We start from the raw sequence: 17,777 nt of genomic DNA, 5'->3' as shown, positions 1-17,777 counted from the left end.
AACGGCTCAGAACAACCCTTTCCACTCTAGCCGGAGGCCGCCGCGCTCTGTAGTGCCCCGGCACTTCCTGAAGAGTCAGAGGGTTTCCTCCACAAGAGTCTCCATCTCAAGCCACTTCATGAGGGTGCCTCAGCGTTGCCTTCCCCGACCAATCACTCCACGGGTGGCAAAAGTGGGAGCTATGGAGCTAGGAGGACTGCCCAGCGGTACACTCACCGGACCTGGAGAGAGCCCTCGTGAGTCTCTGGGGATCAGCCTCCTCCTGTCCTGCCGAGCCTTGTGATCTCTGTGGGATGCTGCCAATCCCCGTAGCCGCTCATGCAGGGACGGCTTGTCTTTAAGCCCATCAGTGATGCCCAGAAGAGCGAAAAACATCACTCTTTCACGTGAATACAGCCAGGGACTACACCTGGAAAGACGATCTCGGCCGGGGTGGTGCATGGCGGGGGTAACACAGGGATAACTACCTTCTGTAATCCCTAACACCAGGAGCCTCCGGGAGGTGTTCCTGTTCGGTGGTCATCTTCTTTTCTCATCCTTTTGACCTATGCTATAAATAATCGTCTAACTAACAATGGTTACATGCTACTAAAAGTAACACAATTGTGTAATCAGACCTGCGACCCAAATCACTCTCTGTACTCTAGTAACAACTAACTGTCAGAAAATAAGTATATTATTGAATAATAAACAACATTATGAGCCTCCTCTCAAGCCAAAACTAATGCATAGTTTTCCATAACAGCGTTTTAGCAAGCAGTACACTGTGACCAAACTGCTACTCTTTGTATCCTTCCTAGGGTGCCCAACAACATGGAGAATGTCCACATTAACTTAAAAAAAGAATCATTCATTACAAAGAGGTCAATCAATCCCCTCACACAGCCCATAAAACACAACCTTCTCTGTCAACACCTCACTTCCAAATGAAGAGCACCCTAGCTGCTATCTTGAACTCTGTTTAGATGGCTGCAATAGTCTTAATTCAGAGACAAAAATGTAGTGAAAAGAGCAATAGAGATTGATAGGCACCATCACAAGAATTGAACTAGGGCAGCTGGAAGGTCATCCACACACACAGCCAGGCATAAAAAATGTGACACTTATCTCACCAACTATTGAAAGAACTCCAAATTCAGCAAATCAAAAGAAACAGGAACAAAGGTTGAGTGAACAGAAAACAATTCAGTGATCATCAGAGACCTGTACATCGTCATTCACTGAGGTCTAGGTAGGAAAAGAAAATCTGTTTTGCCACTTGCTTGCGCTTACATCTCCCACATCCATCATGTCCCTAGAGAAGCCATAGACAACTGTTTCTAGTGCTGAAGGATATATCACCTTTTCCAGCATCATCCTCAAGAGCTTATACTAGGAAACCACAGCAAAAAGGTAAAGACCTAGAGCTCCTCCAAGGCTCACAAATGGTGATCCCGAGGGTTAAAAAAGGGTGTTGAGGCAGTCTAGGCTTCTTTGAACCATGATCCTGTCCACCACTGAACCACAAGCTCAGTTGCGCACTGCAGAATGTATAGCTAGTTTACAAAGAACAGCTTAAAGTGACAGTGGAATCTCATTCTCAGGTATAGTCCATCAGGGACTCCAGTATGATCTTGGCCCTCTCATAATAGAGATCTTGTGGCTCCTGGAGAGGTTCTCCTCTCAAGTTGTCATTCATATCTATGTGAGCTGTACATCATTTCAGTCTCCAAGTTGTCTGCTGCGTTTCATGCCAGTCCTCCAACTCAGGGCAGCTCCTCTTTTCTCTGGAGAGTCCAGCATCTCATCTTCTGGGCCAGTCAAGGTTACAAGGCTTCTTGTCAGGTATAGGGTTGTTCCCAGTCTTGTTGGACCCGCAACACAGAGTCCATGGTGCGGCGGGTCTTTAGGAGCAGTCATAGTGAATGCAAAGCATTTTGTCTGATTGGCAAATATCTATGGCAAACTAGGGGCTTAGAAGGGGAACCCTGACCAATCAAAAGAGAGACGTCTCCATAAATGTTAGTCCCAACCAAGTACGGCTGAGTAAAGCTTCACTAAGATTTTAAAGGCTTCTTCTAAGCGGGAATAATTTAATAACGTTCCTTATAGTAACATTTAACCAAACATGCTAGTGCTGGCTAAAACAAAAAAATACTAATCCATTTGAGGAGACTTAAGTTTATGTTTTTCCTAAATGTACAGTTTCAGTGAAACTTCGTTAAACCTAAATTGCAGTTTGTTGCACTGGAAATCTGACATTCATAAGCTTCCTAACCATTTATTGTAAAACTGTTTCAGGAATTGTGTACAGTACATTTAAAGTACTTTATGAAACGCATGTTTTCTCCGAAAGAAAAATCATTTTTTGTGTATAGACCTCTTCCCAAACAATCCCTCCATTAAACATTTGGCTGTTCCCTTCCTTTTCCTATCCAGGACATACGTTTTCACCTGCATTTTGCACGAGCAGTAATCTGTATGCTTCCGAAGTGGGAGTCCATTTATTTTGCAAGCATCCACAACGTTAATAATTTGAGGGTTTTATCTAGTGTTTTTCCTGCTTAGTGGTGGATTGTAACCCTTTTCTTACTTTTCCTATCCTCGCTATCTCAAACTTGGTAAAGTGGAAAAGTCAGCCAAGTACGTGAACTTTTCTGCATGTGTAGAAAATTCACAGCTGCAAGTACTGATTCCATTAATACAAAAGGGCACTATATGATCTAAAGTCCCACTTTTTGCATATAAGTGTAAGTTACGTGCTTCAAAATGTTAGTGAAGGACCAAAACTGACATTTAGAAAACTGCAAAGATTTGGCTCATTTCATAATATTAGATTTGCAACTCAAGACAAGTTAAGTAACTAACCTCCACGAGGGTTCTACTAATATTTCATTCTCCTAAACATTAATACAGATACAGGACTCCCACCTGTGCCCTGACAAAGGGTGGGGCCATTTCACATTCGTAGATTGTTCCCCAAAATGCAGAAGGAAGATCATGAGCTGAAGAGATTTTCCCGTCAGAAGTCATGTCTCTATTATGGGGACACCCTGGGCTTCCGCTGCAGAATGGTCTAAAACAATGCACAAAAGCAGACTTCTTCCATTTGCGTGTGACCCCAGCACGTAGTCTTGTTCTTGAATTTCAAGATTAGCCTCTCCATATCCGATGAGTTTCAGACTGCCCTGTGATATGACTGCAGCACTTGGCTGCCACTTTGGGCTCTATTACGAGTCTGGCGGTCCGCCAGACTCATGTGGGCGCAGTGGTAGTGGTCTCCTGACCACCCTATTACGATTAGAGTGGCCGGACCACTACTGCCCAGCTGCAGCTGCCAGGGAACCACCGTTCCCCCAGCTTCCATAGCGATGTTGAGGTGATCAAGAGGCATCAATATGCTTTGCGGGACCGCCGCAGTCCCGCTAAGCATAATAGAAGTTTCCTCTCCACCATGGTATTCATGGCGGTTCCTCCTCCATGAAAACCCTGGTGGAGAGAAAACAAAGGGGGCCCTCTTGTGCCTCTGCACCCTGGGGTGCATGCACAGGGGTACAACATGTGCCCCCCTTTGTGCATGTATTGGGGTTGCCATTGTGATGCCCATTCTTAAAGGCACCGCCGTGGGAATGCCAAAAAATAGACTGCCAGACAGGAGGAAACTCCTAATCTGGCAGGCGGCCCGCCGCCGAACCACCAAGCTCATAATCAGGCCCAGAGTGACAGTCTGCTAGATATTGCCAAGACTAATTCATTTTACACAGTTATGTGCCTTGAATGGTTAAGGTACCACCCAAACGTATTTGCAACAGAATAGACACTATTTTTAGAGTGAATGTACAAAGAGACTATTTATACAAATAAGTTCCATTTCGGATTTCATCAAGTAATGTGTTTTGGAAGAAAACACTATAAAACGATGTATGTAGTGCAATAATCTAATTAATTGAATTCGCTTTATGTTATAGACATTTTCACTTCTCAAAACCCTCAGAGGCATTCATGTACTTATCTGCAATGGATTAACTGAATCTTAGATTAGCCTGAGAGAGCAGCATGAGGACATTCATAGCTCAAGAGTAGGAATGTCTTTGTTTCTAAAATCTACTGTTACATGTTTACTTTCCAAATTTGGAGGGAAATTGTTTGGGCTAATATTGCCAAGACAATTCCTCCTGGGTTTCTTGATTTAATAATCCTGTAACCTCGAGTGGCTGTTTGTGTTATCCTCGTTTATTTAGGCCAACAAAAGTGATGTTTTCCTTACACTTGTGTGAGATTTTAACAAGCTCTAGTGCTGTAGTTTAGATTATAAATTATTTTGTTTAAGAGATAGACAGACATTCCTGGTTTCTAATGACAGCAGTACTATTAGTAAACTTGTTTCACCCCTATTAGATTTCTGGACTCTTTTTTTTAAAAGCCTGTGATTAAAGAATTTGGCAGTCTTATACAAAAGATGTTACAGTAATCAATGCTCTAATGTGTTTAAATGTGGCTACGAAAAGAGTGTTTGCAGTTAAGGACACAAAAACTGTGTAAAAAGCGTCAACGTTGTCCATTTTTTTTCAATTTAAATTAGAATTATGGTTTTAAACAAATATTGCAGTGCTTTGCACAAAAGCTTTCTTATTTCAGTTGTCATGTTCAGTTGACATAACCTTCAGAAAAAGTACTTAAAAAACAGAATAAATGGACGAGAATACAACAAAAAGCCATATATATGATAGTTAGCTAGATTACAACATAAAGAAATTTACAAAAAAGAATGTTAATGTGTGAATTGTATCTAATAGTTCATGGTACAAGACATATGACTATGTTCACTGTACACAAAAGAGTAGTCCCATAGTTGAGGCATTTTACTCTTTTCATCACAATATCCCAGTACTGTAAAACATCCAACAGATGTCATTCCTTTCATCATACGAATACTAGGGTAACGATTAAAAATGTATAATTAAAGAAGATGTATCTACTAAAATCTCCACGACTAATGGGCTGAAACACAGGTGAATACTCTCCTTAGTAGACTGCCAACAGCAACAGTTGTACGCCTACACTACACATGCATTAATTTGAGTAATCTTACAGTTGTGGGTTATCTTCTTTTGATGGCAACTACACCCATAGGCTAACAATAAGATGGCTTCTTGAGGTACACAAGCATAAGCAACTCAAAGTTGTCACAATCAATCTGCTCTAAACTAAAATGACACCTTTCTCGAAGTATTCTTCTACGTGTCCCTATACTATTGTATTGTATTGTTTTGTAATTGTGTTTATATAGCACATACTACCCCTGACGAGGGATCAAAGCGCTTTCCGGCGAGTAGCACGCTACTCCGGGACCCAAAAAGGATTAGTATAGTGAAATTTGAGTTAATTTGAGCGGTGGACATGTGAGTCTGTTAGTTAGATTGAAAAGGAGAATGGGGTATAGAAGAGAGAAGAGTCTAGAAATTGTTTATTGGGATATTGTAGTAGTAAGATGAGGTTTGAGAGGAGTATAAGGAGAGATGGAGGAGGGAAGAATCTATAGAAATGGATTAGGGAGATCATAGAAATAAAATTAGTTTTGGGATGAGTCAAAGGAGGGATGGGTGAGGAAAGAATCCTGAAAGGTTGTTTGGGAGATCATGGTATTAAAATGAGAATTGGGGTGATCCAAGGAGGGGTAGAGGAGGGAAGAGTCTAGAAAGGGTTATTTTGCAGATCATAATAGTAGAATGAGGTTTGGAATGAGTGAGAAAGTGGAGGTAGAGGATTTATTGAGAGAGGTATAGGGTGAAATATCCGTTAGTGCTTTGGAGAGAGTCATAGTTTTTTTTTAACAGTAGGAGTAAAGTAATAAATATATAGATACATAAGTACATATTATTATACATATGCTTATCAAGAAATACACATATCTAGGTATATACATAAAATCAAATTAAATGTTTATATACACAAGGATATGCTGTATATTTGTGTTTTAGTATTGTGGTTATGTAGGACAGAGCCAACTCTTGAGTAGTCTTCTGAAAATAAGATAGTTATCTGTGGATCTTATGTTTGGGGGTAATGAATTCCATAGTTTGGCTGCTTGAACAGAGAAGGATTTGCCATCTACAGTGTTTTTCTTGTGTGGTGGGATTTTGAGGCAAGGTGCAAAACCGGAGCGAAGGTTCCTTTGTTGAATTTATTAGGTGATTTTATTTCAGATGAAAAGTGGTCCTGTTCCATGCATTGCTTTGTGGGTGATACAAAGCAGTTTGAATGTGGATCTTGGTAACCGGTAACAAATTTAGGGCGTTCAAGGCAGGGGAGATGTGGACATGTGGCTGTGCATGTAGGAGTAGTCTGACAGCAAATTTCTGAATCCGTTGTAGTCTTTTCATAGTTGATCAAGATGATCCGTGGTAGAGGCCATTGGCGTAATCAAGTTTAGACAGTACAAGAGAGATAGTTACTTGGATCTTGTGTGGAAATTAGGCCTGGGCGAAGCACTACGCTACGCTCGCGTAGTTTGCGAAGTTCGCGCTACTTCGCGCTACGCGAACTGCACGTAGCACAGTGCGAACACGCGTAGCGTAGTGTTGCGTAGTGCTGCGGTCATTTTTTGCTTGCTCGCGGTCCTCAACGTCAAGTTGGCGACCGCGAGCAAGCAAAATGACATCCTGGCGAGACTTTTTCCTTGTTCGCGATCGCGAGCATGGAAAATAAACCTCCCGGCGAGATTCCCAACGCGAGAAGGTCAGGTTTCTCATTGCGAGGGGTCGCGTATGCTCGCGACCGCTCGCGATGAGAAACTACCAGTTCGCGTTGAGAAAGCTGCAGCTCGAGTAAAAATCTACTCGAGCAGCAGAAAACTACAGCTCGCACTGTGCAAGATGCCATTTTCAATGATTGCACAGTGCCGGCTGCTTGTCCGCACTGTGCAATCATTGAAAACAACATCTTGCACAGTGCGAACATGTTACTTCGCAGTTCGCGAAGTGCTACGCGTAGCTCGCGTAGTGCGAACTACACTTTGCGTAGCTTCGCGAAGTGCTGCTTCGCGAACTACACCCACCCTTAGTGGAAATCCCAGGTGGGGATAGATGTGTCTCAGAGTTTTCATACTAATGAAGCTTGACCTTGCTAATTGGTTCACTTGGGTATTCATTGATAACTTGGAGTCCATGGTAATTCCAAGGTTTCTTACTTGCTTAGATTTTTAGAAGGTGGTCCCAGATCATCAGGCCAGGAATGTTTTTCTGTGTGCGTGTCTGAGTAGCAGACTAAGAGAGGGACAACAGCATCCTTCATAGGTTGAATGGACATGGGTTTCATGTAATTATACTACTACCAAGAACAGTGGAGACTATATAAATAATATATATTCATATTACTTTTCTATTGTTGCAAAAAAGTATTAAAACTCTACTGGAAATGGTGGTTTGCTAAATTTGCAATCAAACAACACTGGACATTGGACATAGTTCTGCCCTGTTTGATCTCCCAGTGTGCTGACCGATGCTGCTTTGAGTCAGATTCAGTAGCGGTCTGTGGAGGGAGTTCCGTGGGGCGGTGAGGCGGGGCGGGGGAGGGGCAGGGTGGGGAAATGTAAACACCGGAATATGGATGAACGGAGGTAAGTACACATTTAAATCAATAAAATGAATTTCGTTGCGCACGCGGCATCGCATTTTGCGATGCAGCGCGCGCAAAGGAATTTGTTTTATTTATTTAAATTTGTACTTACCTCCGTTCATCCATATTCCGGTGTTTACATTTCCCCACCCTGCCTCTCCCCCGCCCCGCCTCACCGCCCCACGGAACTCCCTCCACGGACAGCTACTGGTCAGATTTGTAAAAGGGCTACATAACGACTGAATATATCTGGGCTTGTAGAAACGCGGTGCCATGTGAAGGCACGACCAGTGAGATGACTTGCTCCAGGTTGGTACAGAAGAGGTGAAAGTGATGCAGGCTGCACCTAACACATGCCAAGTCTTGAGACTCTGGCAGATGAGCGGGTGAGACCCTATAGCAGAGCAGAGGAACACCATAGACAGCACCAGCTGCTGGCATGGGTGAGAAGCACAGTATCAGTACCGAGTGGTGGCCATCATTTTCTCAAGCACTGCAAGTGTAAGTAGTGTCCATTTCAGAACAGGTTCTTGGATTGTAATAGAGTTAACACAATGCTTAATCCTGCTAAGAGATACCAGAAAAAAGGGACAAAGTCACTTTTATTTAATCCCAGGAAGCTGCATGGCACACAAAATGACGACTGTGGGAACACGTGTTTGTCTACATTCAAAACAATTGGTCCAATGCCCCTGGCATGATGAAGATTCACCATAGAATAAATAAGAACACATCTGACCTGTATTTCAAGTCTGACACATTAGAGGAGATTGTAATGGCATTACAGGAAAGGGTATTACAACTGGGAGGGCAATTTAAACACTCCCAGACAAAAAATTCAAAATAACATCAATGATCTTCAGGGTGGCCTAGGGACAGTGCATACTATTGACCATTTATGGTTCGAATGGGTGAACTGATACATTATTTAGGTATAGTGTGCCCCAGAAAGAAATAGAATTGGAGAGTGCTGCGGAGGGAGAGCAAAAGGTAAAATACTCACTGCACTTACAAATAAGGGGGAGCTGATCGTTCTCTATATCGATGGAACATTCTGTGGGCATTTCTATGAGAAGCTGAATATGCAAAGTACTGAATTTGCATCACTCCAGTTCTCGGAACATAATTTGTTTAGAATTTCACCACATTGAAGCCAACTCAGAGTTACCATATGCATGTCTGTTTTAACAATAGTGATTTTCCAGTGCTGCAGATCTAAACATATCCTCCCTCGTGCGGTGCAAAGGAATTCATTATATCCTAGAGCCACATCCCAACAAATAGTACCTGAGATTAAGCCTTGCTCCTAGTATACTCAATCCAAGTAAATTGGATAGGGGGCTCTTGTTGGGCACCCAAAAAGCGTTAAAACTTTACTTTCTAAGTAAAAACTAATCGTATCAAGCAGAGGCATGCCTAGACTGCCACTCCGAAAAATATAAGGACTAACTTTTGCAGAAAATTTCAGCAATAGTACTAACACAAGCCCCATGTAGATAGCGGTAACTCTTAAGAATGGAAGATGCTGCCTTAACTTATATGACATGGAGGTGCCTCTTCCAATTAAATCCAAGTTCAATGCCATTGTCAAATGGGTTAGATGAGGCACAGCTTCAAGAGCATGTCCTCAATAGACTATCGAAAGTGTCTCTTCATTCTACAAATCGCAGCATCTTGATCTTCACATTGCTTATAGTCCCCGCTGCAGGCCAAGAAAGGCGAGTAGATGTAATCACTGTCTCCTGAGTGTATGTTGGATGCAGAAATGGCAACCAAACAAATTTGAAAGCAGTGTATCAACCTTGCAGTTTATTTAGCACAGTTAATAGCTAAAGGAATAAATGCTGGGCTGTTACAGGTCAGAACCTCACTAGTGCCAGACTGGAATCCAAAATCAGCCCTGAGAAATTGTTTTTTAAAAGGTTCATACCAGCACTGCACTGCTGGAGACTGCGACTAGAATAGGACCCTAAGTTTGGTCATGAGAGCTCATGATACCGCAAAAGCAGCCCCCTAGTCTGCTATCTACTAAGGAATTGCCAGGTTGGCAGAATGGCCAGTCCCGCCCTTGTTAATCAAACACACTTTACCCCAGATATTAATTCACAATGTACATGATGATGTAGTTTGTAATCCATACAATCCATCCATGGGGATACAAGTAGACTCTAAATGTAGTAGGATGGTCTGCAAGGGGCAATGCTAAGTAGACGGCCCCGGTGCCTGAAGAGGATAAACAGTCCTGCTGTGATGCTCAAACTGAGCCAGCTCTTTGCATTCCACAATTGATTATATTGAGTGAGAAGTATAACAAGTGTAATGCCCAACCTCCATATGAGCGTTTAGATTGCATGCCACGTTGCAGTATGATGGTAACTTTTTGTCGATTACATTGACGGAAAAGGAACACTGGAGGGTGTTCTGTTATTTGATAATGACAATGGGTTTAGGCGTATCTTCAGGAGAATAATAGGTATTCAGGATTTATTTAAAGGGACTGCAAGATAGAACTCACGAAGGTATTCTGGGGGGCGCGTGAGTACAGAAAGGCAACCAACTGTGCTAAAGCGAGACTGGAGGCTCCTTTTCTCTCAAAGGGCTGCTAGTGCTAGGCTGACTCTTACTTCCATGTTAGGTCAGTTCTCCTCTGTAGTTTGCTGTTAGGTGCAGTCCTTGAAAATCCTGTAGAAGAGTTAATAATGGATAGCATTTTATGCTGAAAATCGACTCAAGAAATCCTTGTAGTCTGAATAATGGGGCCATCCATGGTCGGAATGTAAGTGCTGGTGGAAATGTGTTATTTGTAGTTGTTCATTCTTTACGGCTGTTGTGAATTAGTGATCTGACTTGGTGCATTCTCTTTTGTGAAAAGATTTATCAACTTGTGATTGTTTTTATCAGCTGTTAGATGTGTTCCCAACGATAAAAAAATTCAGGTAATTCCTGGCTGTCGTTAAGGACAATCCGTAGCTCTGTGAAGGCTTAAGAAGTGGTATTCTTGCCTCAGATTAATTCAGGCTAAAACACACTTCATTCCTGAATGATTGCACATTTAAAAGTACTTCACGTTTGAGTTGACCGAACATAAATAAGTGAACATTTTCTAAACTGCCCAGGGCAGTTCCTTGTCTTGTTTCAATCAACCTGTGAGATGTAGAAAGTGATCCAAGCAGCTTCAGCTGATGAGAGTGCAATACAAATGTAAACAGGGTTCACTGGTGTCATAGACCATGACGTGTAGAAGGACTGCGCGGTGCCATGTCAGCGCTAAGACTGAAGGTTGTTTATGGGACTCTAAATAGCCCCACTGTCCAGGATATTTTATGTTTCCCACTAACAGGATAAGAAAGTTGTGTGTCATTACTTTCTGTCCGTGATTCTTGTGACATTCTGACTAGCGCAATGCCCCAATTAAGAGTGCGCCCTCCAGGCCCTGTTTTGATGCCTCCACGTCACTGCCATTGGCAGAGAACTGCCAGGCGTGCTGCCTGTTACAAGCAGGAGCCGGAACTCGGGTGGTCACTGACCCTTGGAGCAGCCATTTGCGGACTCGGTGTCCCACGGCCATCTCATGCACTGCATTTAGAGGGTGACGGGGACAGTAAAGGAAGTCATGTGGGCCGAGTAGTTTATGCTAGCTCCTGTTTACCTCCACCAAGGAGGGGAACCAATTAATCACTGTAGCAGGTCTGGTGAAACTTAAAATCCTGATACCCAATACTGCATCAGGTTCACAGCAAGAAATGTAGTGGTCATTCACCTTGGGGTGTTACATGACAAACAGGTCTATGTTTACCTTCCACCACTCCCTAGGCCTAATGTGCATATACCACTGTACAAAGGCCTGGCATTTGCAAATGTAAGATTAATCCTACTTTTAGAGCGATCCACCTCCAAGCTGAGGAACCGGGTTCGAATCTCGGCAGGAACGCCCAACATCCTGTGATTCTGGGCAACTCACTTAATCTCCAGTGCCTACCAAAATGAATGTGTCGGTCTGTAACGTAACTGGGGTTCATGTAAAGCGCTCTGATACCTTGGGGTTGAGTTCACGCTATATAAAACTCCCCAGAAAAGAATCCCAGGAGCATTCAAAGAAATATGCGCCATAGTATGTATGTGGACTTTCCAACAAGAGGATATTTCTGTATATGTAAATGTGATGCAAGTTGTCGTTTACACTGGTAAGGGGCTATTTAGCACACCCCAGTTGAGCATGGTTGTTCTAGATACTTTTAGGACTGTGTGTCTATCTGCTAGATATTCTGTATATGAAAAAGTTACGTTCTGAGAGGGTGGCTATACAGTGGCATCCATATATTTATAACAATATCACAAACGTCTTTCTCCCAAGCCTTCTTTCTCCACTAAAATGTTTCCCTCAACTTCCACTATTTTTTTAAGCAACCCGTTCTCTTTCTCTAGGTGGACAGCTTCCTTGAAAAAGCTTTGTTAAAGAGTAGGACTGTGAGCACTCATATCATAGTGAATCAACAATGAATGAATGAACTGCCATCTGTAAAGCGCAACAGCTGAGCGTCCCGGCGCTAGAAAGCAAAGTCAAACATTTCCTGAGCCTACAATTAGGGTACAAGACGAGGGTAGCCGCGGTTAGACAGTGTCTACCCACTATTTTCACAGGTTGGACGCCATCTACCGAGCCAAGAGTTTGGGCCCTACAGAAATATGCTAAATTTGTCCTGGTGAATTCTTTCAGACGCTGGGACATGATCAGCGCCTGCATGTAGTCTGCTTTCCTTCGGAGCAGCAACATGCAAGTGGGGAGGCGGCCTGTCAGATTCCAGCTGGGCCCATGCAAAAGGATGAAGTCACAGGCCATCAGGCCTCCTTTTGTTGGAGTATCCTGGCTTAGACCTATCAGAAGCCTGAATGCAATGAATGGGAAACAAAGGAGCACAGCTTATTACTTCACAGGCGCTTTAGAGAGGCAGGCTTTTGACTTTGTTCACTCCATGTAAATAAAACATATGCATGCACTGCAAGAATGTCAGATGTGTGGGTCTGCCCAGTATTTACACAAATAACAATTTAAATACCATTACTTTGTTTCTTTTATAGTGCTGCTCATCGGCATTCAGGGTATCAGAGTGCTTTATATCACATGTACTCATTGATCATAAATCAAATGTGTGTAAATCAATCTATAGGATGTGTTACAAAAGACAGTGAGGGTTACAAAGTGTAGGAGTCACATGCCCTTCATAGCTCATTGTACTATAGTGAAAGGATTACAATTCATGAACAGAAACTAACAAAATGATCTTCATGTAAAAAGCTGTAACCCATTATCTATCTACACAAAATAAAAATCTGTCATCTGCATGTTGTGCTTTTGTGCTTGCAGGAGACATATTAACCCTCTGTGCTACTTTGATTCAAAACCGGGACTAGACAAAACACAGATCTCTTCAGGTAATACTTTAACCATTATTATTATTCCCTGAGACATACCGGGTACACAAAGATCTCTGCAGCAGGTGCCTTAACCCCATAAAATATTTTTAAAAGCATACTTTGTAACCAATTAAGCAAGAGAGATTTACTGCCACATGTCTCCTTGTTGCCAATTTCTTTGTGGCAGGGTTTTAAAAAATAAATGTATAAAGTTGAGGCCCAAATTTTGCAACTGGGTTGCGTCACTTTTTTGGCACAGCCTCAACACAAAATCTAATTTGTTAAATATTGTAATGATCTCATATGTACTCATGATAGACCTGGTAGTCAGGTAGTGGATTAAAGGTGGTATACAGTAGATTAAAGCTACCAACTTTAGTATTCCCAGCGCTGACCTTTAATTGTACTGGCCACCGGCTTCTGAGCAGAGCTTCGAGCACCGACACACTTTCTTTCACAAATTAAGCACTGCCTTGAAGTTGATCCTTTTATTGACTGGCAGCCAATTAAGTTGCTTCAGACCTGGGTGGATGGACTGCCTCCTTGGGCATTCAATAATCAGACGTGCAGCAGCATTTTGAACCATCTCTAATTTATTTATCAGACTGGCAGGAATTCCTAGATATAGCAAGTTGGCGTAACCTAATCTAGAGGCCACTAGAGCATAGACTATCAATTTCTGCATATGGGCTGGTACTTTATTTGGGTCTTTTAAAAAAAAAAATCCAATACAGTAAAACAAGTCGCTGTGGTTGCCTGGAGTTGGGGTTTAAATGAGGGGTCCTGATCAAAGATTATCCCTCAAATGTGACATCATTCGAGAAATTCAGTAAAGTAGGGGCTGACTATTATAGTACGATGCGTTGGATTTCCTCACAATGTATACTACACAATAGTAAAATGATATTAACTACATCCTTTTAAATGGTAAGTAATAGACGCTAAGAATGTTCGATACTTTTGTCCTTGCATTCAGGCTTCATTAATAAACATGAGTATATTTACAAGAGAATAAACAGTCGGTATGTGTGGGTGTTTAAGCAGGAAGATGACAGACTCCTTCAACTTAGTTTTTGCAGTAACTAATCTGTTTAAAGGAAGAGATTAACCTGTGGTTAAACTTCCCAGATTCATACTTTGTCCATTCAAACACTAGACTAACTTCACTTTATAGGATGTTGCCCTTCGTCAAATTGTAGGGGGGAGTAAAGTGCAGGAAGGTGAAAATTGACCTATGTGGCTACTACTGATATGCTCAGGTTTTTAAAAACATCACCTGAAGCTTCGTGCAAATAAAATAAAAGCGGTAAATTGGGCGTTCCGCGTGTAGAGTCATCCTGAAGCCATAATGAAAAAGAGAAACGCCAGTCATAAATGAACATCAGATACCATTTAAATAAAATGAGAAATAAAGTTAGAGCGATGCATTAGTCATGACGTTCTCGCATAGCGTCCTGCTTAAGGGCAGGGGACCAAAAGCACCGCTGTGGTAGCGCGTGCCTTAGAAGTGCCGTCAAAGGCGGCGCGCGGCGGCTCCTCCCTCCAGCGGGAGCCGGCGGCAGAGGCAGCAACGGGTGCAGAGTGCGGTAAGGAAAGTGACAAACAGCGGGGCTCGCCCAGGGGCGATGACAGGGCGTGAGCGAGACGCCGCCCGCGCTCTCAGCTGAGGGGCCAGGCAGCTCAGGAGCACGTGTACCATAGCGCTTAAACTTCAGCCCTGTGTACGGGGTAGACGCGCAGTGCTGGGCATCGCACACAACCGAAACTACGAACTGTGAAAGCGTAACATCTAATTCGACCCTCTCGGACACACACACGCACACTTATGCCACCAATGACCAGTGCTCGCGGTCCCTTGTCTAAGGTTCCGAATCTGTAACTCAACTATGAGCTTTAATTTCAGAGTTTCAGCTTGGTGCCAGTGTGTCATCCTAGAGAAACCACTATATTGTCATGTCTCCTTATCTACAGTAGTAATATTAAAAAAAAAAAAAAAAAACTTTCGAACAATTTTCTCAGCCCAAAGGTTCCGATTCGAAAGGGAGCTTTCTTCGGATTCCGCGCTATTACAGCGTCCCCCTCACTGCGCACCGATGCATTTAGTCCCAGAGTATGAACTCCCACGGGTGCGCCTTCAGTGACCAAGACTAATCTCGCACCAGCTCACAGAGACGGCTGTGGACTTCAAGGACCCGCTGTCCCAGAGAGCGCAGTTCCATTGCTCAGACTCGGGGCATAGTGTATTTACCCCTCAGCTACTATTATTGCAAACAGCAGAGACCCTTCCTTCCTGCTTCCTTTCCATGGCGCGGACTCTATGATGATAAGGACCCCCTACTGCTCCTCCCAACTTATCAGAAACTAGTGCACCGACCTCAGCCAAAACGCACCGGAACGCCAGCCGGACAACCAGTCACCCGCGCTCAGTCTGTGTAGAGCCGCCGTCACTCCACTGCACCGGCACACAGCCCGCCTGTCGAACTAACGGCATGAGCCCATTCACCCCGAAACCTCATTAACAGGCGAAATGGCTGCACCGCAAGCAATCATCCCAGCAAATGACTGTGACAAACCGAGAGGGTCAGACCCACACACCAGAACACCCCAAGCAGTAGCAAGCTGCAGATCCCCCGCTCGATTACACAAGTAAGACATGTCCCTTTTTAATTGCAATCAACAAGAAAACTTTGGTGCATTATCTGGAGCCGAGATATGAAGTGTGTCAGGCATACAGAGAGGTGAGGCAGAGCACACACAAATAGCACTGTGAAGTAGAGGTGGATTAAGGTCATTAACATTGGCTCTGGGGGCGCGTGGGGAGCACTTACCTGTAGAGTGTGACGATTAAATCCCCGCACGCTTAACCATGAAGGCTTCTAAGCCGCTGCATTGCTGGGAAGTTCTTGGAGTGAGTCTCTCAGGGAGTGCAAAGGGGGAGGCAGCGCTGTCCTTATTAGTCTCACTCCCTCTGACACACGCACCCAGTCAGGGGTCCCTCCCACTCAGAGGAGGAAGCACATTGCGAGACGAGACAGGCAGCACACGCACTCAGCCGGCGCACAGCCTCCGCCTGCAGCGCTAGCAGTGCTCGCACTGGCCTCGCGGCGCTGGGGACACCTGGCAGCGCTTGTTAATGCTTCGCCGGCGCCGCACTTCTGCGGTGCTGGCCTGCACGTGCTGCACTCAACCGAAAGGGGGGGGGGGGGGGGGGGTTGGGGGGAAAGTAGAAAAGCACCCGACCCCGCTGGCCCTTAAAATCTGCTCGAATGTGGCAATGCAGTTTCCTTAGCCTCAGGCCCGTGGTTTGCTTTTTCAGCATAGGAGCTGAACCAGCAGGGAAAAGAAAGCGGACAGGGTGAAGGATATAGATGGAATGCGCTACTGCATGAAGTTTAGAATTTTGATTGATTGCGAATATTCAGTGGCCACGCTTACAAGAAGAGAACTATCTCTTCATTAAAAAAAAAAAAATACATAACAGGCGCCTGGTATGCTGCATGCCCTATAATTACGTCTTGGGTATAAGAATCCCATACAACGTAATATGAGCCAGCAATACCAGCTGTCAATTTCAGCGATAGTGATTTCGCTGCCCTAGGAAAGTGATGCACCTTTTAGGCGATCACATTAGTATACGTGTAGCAAGACCCTCGCCACATGCACTGGTTCCGCTGCTGGAACTGGCACAGGTAATCTTTCTGCAGAGAAACTGAACACACACACAGATTATAACTGAGTCTGTGCACGTTTTTCGACATGTTTCAGGAAAATTCAGAAGGTTAATAGATGTAGGGTTAGGGCACACTGTGAAACCTTCTCCTCTGTCCGCTGAAACAAGCATTGGTGAATGAATTAGGTTTCGACTATGAGATTAATAGAAGATGTTTTTTTGTTGTAAATTGTAGCTTGCTGAGTAGTTGTACAATATAACTTACAGAAAGTCTGTTAAGGCAATATATTGTGCTGTTACTAGTGGTATAGTGCGGGTAGGGAATAGCAAAATTTAGAAACATGAAATGAAAAAGGGAAATAATAGAATTAATTGATGTAATGGTAATATTATGTGTTCAGAAGAGTTCTGAAAACTTTGGACCCAGTGCCACTTCACCTGCTGCACGATTCAAATCAGGCTTCTAGTGCATACATGATAACTGCCCTTGTGACTGCCTGTTTAGTAGTAAAATATAGAAACATTAGGTGTTTAATGGGGTCCCTAGAGCTTTTGGTCCTGGTGCTACTGCACCATTAAAATCATGAACCTATTGCCTGCTAGATAAATGCACTTGTGACTTTTATTAAGTAGTAAAAATTAGCACTTATCTGGGTTTAGTGGGGTCCCTAGAGCTTTTGTCCACAGAGCCACTGCACCTGCTGCACCATTTAAATCAAGGTCCTTTTAACTGCAATTGTGACTGCCTGCTTAGTAGTCAAATATACCAATACTATGTGTTTAGAGAAGTTCTGACAACTTTTGGACCCGGTGCTACTGCACCTGCTCCACCATTCAAATCACAGTCCTGTTGTATGGAAGGTAACTGCATTTGTGGTTGCCTGTTTAAGAATAAGAATAAATATAGCAATAGTAGGTGTTTAGTGGGGTGCCTGGAGCAATTAGTCCCAGTGCCACTGCACCTGCTGCACTATTGAAACCATGACTCCAGGTAACTGCAATTGTGACTGCATGTTGAGTTGTAAAATATAGTAATATTAGGTGTTTAGAGGAGTTCTGACAACTTTTGGACCTAGTGCTACTGCACCTGCTGCAC

At 43.5% G+C, this 17,777-nt stretch overlaps 1 protein-coding gene across 2 annotated transcripts in view; it reads right to left on the bottom strand.

The window, feature by feature from the left end:
• The window catches only part of COL19A1 (collagen type XIX alpha 1 chain), a 2,198,704-nt gene extending 2,182,728 nt beyond the window's left edge, over positions 1-15,976 (bottom strand). For both annotated transcript variants that reach the window (XM_085610910.1, XM_085610909.1), the window contains exon 1: positions 15,840-15,976. The gene's annotated coding sequence lies outside the window, so the exon portion shown is untranslated. The remainder of the gene's footprint in view (positions 1-15,839) is intronic.
• Positions 15,977-17,777: the final 1,801 nt, after the last annotated feature.

The sequence above is a fragment of the Triturus cristatus genome, chromosome 6 (genome assembly GCF_964204655.1).
Source record: "Triturus cristatus chromosome 6, aTriCri1.1, whole genome shotgun sequence".
Taxonomy (NCBI): Eukaryota; Metazoa; Chordata; class Amphibia; order Caudata; family Salamandridae; genus Triturus; species Triturus cristatus.
Note: the sequence above shows the minus strand (reverse complement) of the source record. Positions and strands in the feature narration are given on the sequence as shown.